Here is a 3,955-nt window from a genome sequence, read left to right as displayed (position 1 = left end):
TCATTTTGAACATACAGCCTAATGAGTTAATTAGGCATTGGCAATACTCTCCTAGACATCTCAATCACTATGATACTGTCCAAATGGAGAAATATAAAAGATTTTTAAACAATTGATTTATAGAGAAATTCTCAGAAAATAATCTGTTGATAGTTGTATTCTGCTGAGTAGATAAAGTTAATTTCCTTTGTATTTCTTTTGCCATGATTTGATTGCTAAAAGATTTGTTTCCTCAAAAATAAGATTACATTGTATATTATAGATATATTAAATTATTTTTGAACAAGGTGAGTATTAGAAAATACAGTAAAAGCAAATAAATTATTGAGCAGAAAATTCCTTTTGACTTCTTAGTTCCAGAAGATAAACTTAGGGTTGGAATTTCTTTTGCAGCTAAAATAGGGAAGACAAATTCAGCATTGGTAATGGATATACAAATGTACAGAGGAAAATTAAAGGTAGGTTTTGAAATCTTTGGGCTCCTCTGATGGCTCAAACAGTAAAGAATCTGCCTGCAATGCCGAAGACCTGGGCTCCTTGGGTCAGGAAGATCCCCTGGAGAACTGAATGGCTACTACTGAGTGACTAACATTTCATTTTTTTTGTTGTTTTTTAAATCTTTGTGGGGCAAGCTAACTCAGGATTAAAAACTATGGCACCTGTGTCCAAAAAAAAAGTCCTCAAAATATCTGCATAAATATCATTTACCAAATAGTTTGCATCCCTTCAGCTTAAACATGGCCGCAGAACTAATTTTGTACAATAAAGTCTAAACAAAAGAGATGAGAAAATGGTGTCACTTCTGAGTGGAAGATTTTAGAGTTAGTGAGCAGTTTAATACATTCTCTTTTCCTCACTTTGGGTGAATGGTAACTCTTTTTAAACTTTTTTGCTATGGTCCTGGAGAAGAGCCTCTAGCTGACCTATGTTGTATAATTTGTCAAGAAGAAAGTCAACTTTGATTGTTCCATGCCCTTAAGATTTGGAGGTGTGTTTGTTACACAATGGAACAGAGTCCATCTTGGCTAGCAAAAACGTTCATTAAAAATGTAGATTTCTGGACCATATTAAACAACTTGAGTTAGAATCAACAGCAAGTGAAGTCTAGAATTCTAAATTTTTAGAAAGATCTTCAAATGCTAAACTTCTTACATATTTAGAGCTAATGTGTATAGAAATATTAGTTATAGGAAATGTACATCAAGTCCAGATTATCAAAGATCTTAAATGCTAGATTCAGGACTTTGGTTTCTGTCCTGAGAACAGAAGGAAAACCTTATGTAATTGAGCAAAAGGAATGTAAAAACACAAGTAAACAATAATAACACCACAATTTGAAGCGATTGCCACAACTCAGGATAAAACATCACTCAGGTAGACATTTTGACTCCTGGACTTGATTATGACCTTTTGAATTCAGAAGAATGGCCTTTGAGGTAGGCATGCATGACAGAGGGGTGTGAGGTAGGGGGTTTGACTGAAACGCTATGGTATGAATTGTAAAAAAAAAACACAAAAAACTCACATAAGGAAATCTGCTATTAAAAATTGCTTAAATAAACAATCACTAGAATTTGGGACATTAGATACTCAGAGGCTATGGGTTAATTTATTTGGGGCTTTGTACTTAGGCTGAAGACTACATTCCCTTATGATAATAGAGATCAAGTTGTTGAGATATAAAGGCATAGATAAATGTCTGGATAGGCTTCCTCAGTGACTTAGCAGTAAAGAATCCACCTGCAATGCAGGAATTGCAGGAGGCACAGGTTAGATCCTTGGGTCAGGAAGATCCTCTGAAATAGGGCATAATAACCCACTCCAGTATTTTTGTCTGTAAAAATATCCTCTATCCATGGATAGAGGAACCTGGTGGGTTACAGTCCATAGTGTCACAAATAGTTGAACACTACTGAAGTGACTTATCACATGCATGAAGATGGATGGGTGGATAAATAGATAGATATCAGATCAGATCAGATCAGTCGCTCAGTCATGTCCGACACTTTGCGACTCCATGAATCACAGCACGCCAGGCCTCCCTGTCCATCACCAACTCCCAGAGTTCACTCAGACTCACATCCATCGAGTCAGTGATGCCATCCAGCCATCTCATCCTCTGTCGTCCTCCTGCCCCCAGTCCTCCCAGTTCAGAGTCTTTTCCAATGAGTCAACTCTTCGCATGAGGTGGCCAAAGTACTGGAGTTTCAGCTTTAGCATCATTCCTTCCAAAGAAATCCCAGGCCTGATCTCCTTCAGAATGGACTGCTTGGATCTCCTTGCAGTCCAAGGGACTCTCAAGAGTCTTCTCCAACACCACAGTTCAAAAGCATCAATTCTTCGACACTCAGCCTTCTTCACAGTCCAACTCTCATATCCATACATGACCACAGGAAAAACCATAGCCTTGACTAGATGAACCTTTCTTGGCAAAGTAATGTCTCTGCTTTTCAATATGCTATCTAGGTTGGTCATAACTTTCCTTCCAAGGAGTAAGCGTCTGTTAATTTCATGGCTGCAGTCACCATCTGTAGTGATTTTGGAGCCCAGAAAAATAAAGTCTGACACTGTTTCCACTGTTTCCCCATCTATTTCCTATGAAGTGGTGGGACCGGATGCCATGATCTTCGTTTTCTGAATGTTGAGCTTTAAGCCAACTTTTTCACTCTCCACTTTCACCTTCATCAAGAAGCTTTTTAGTTCCTCTTCACTTTCTGCGATAAGGGTGGTGTCATCTGCATATCTGAGGTTATTGATATTTCTCCCAGCAGTCTTGATTCCAGCTTGTGTTTCTTCCAGTCCAGCGTTTCTCATGGTTTACTCTGCATGTAAGTTAAATAAACAGGGTGACAATATACAGCCTTGAAATTACTCCTTTTCCTATTTGGAACCAGTCTGTTGTTCCATGTCCAGTTCTAACAGTTGCTTCCTGACCTGCATACAGATTTCTCAAGAGGCAGATCAGGTGTTCTGGTATTCCCATCTCTTTCAGAATTTTCCACAGTTGATTGTGATCCACACAGTCAAAGGCTTTGGCATAGTCAGTAAAGCAGAAATAGATGTTTTTCTGGAATTCTCTTGCTTTTTCCATGATCCAGCAGATGTTGGCAATTTGATCTGTGGTTCCTCTGCCTTTTCTAAAACCAGCTTGAACATCAGGAAGTTCATGGTTCACATACTGCTGAATCCTGGCTTGGAGAATTTTGAGCATTACTTTACTAGCGTGTGACATAGATAGATATAGACAGATAGAAAACAGATCTTGGTTTATATATTTTCCAAGTATGTAAAGTGAAATTAATGTAAATTAATTGTATCTACTATGCAGACAATACTTATGTATAGTTTGTAACAAATCACTTATTTCTTTCTAAACTTTCCTCTTTGAAACTATGTTTATGTTTGGGTGGAGCCATAGCCTAATCTCTATCTCATCTCTACCATATTAGCATTTAACCTGAGTTTTACCAATGAGAGTGTCTCGTTTCCTTTCCACAATAGTCAGTTCAGATTAGTCATAGACCTCATGTGGGGCTCTGTGAGTCATCCTCATGACTTTACTAAAACCATCAAGAGGAACTCTTATCACTACAGAGTTAGTGATGTACTTCCCCTTCCTCCTAATGGAGTTTCTTTTTTTTTCTTCGCTGCAGTACATCAAGGCTGTATATTGTAACCCTGCTTATTTAAATTCTATGCAGAGTACATCATGAGAAACATTGGGCTGGAAGAAGCACAAGCTGGAATCAAGATTGCCGGGAGAAATATCAATAACCTCAGATATGCAGATGACACCACCCTTATGGCGGAAATTGAAGAGGAACTCAAAAGCCTCTTGATGAAAGTGAAAGAGGAGAGTGAAAAAGTTGGCTTAAAGCTCAACATTCAGAAAACAAAGATCATGGCATCTGGTCCCATCACTTCATGGGAAATAGATGGGGAAACAATGGAAACA

The sequence above is a fragment of the Bison bison genome, unplaced genomic scaffold (genome assembly GCF_000754665.1).
Source record: "Bison bison bison isolate TAMUID 2011002044 unplaced genomic scaffold, Bison_UMD1.0 scf7180017864054, whole genome shotgun sequence".
NCBI classification, from domain to species: domain Eukaryota; kingdom Metazoa; phylum Chordata; class Mammalia; order Artiodactyla; family Bovidae; genus Bison; species Bison bison.
The sequence above is the reverse complement of the archived record's forward strand: the minus strand, read 5'-3'. Positions refer to the sequence as shown.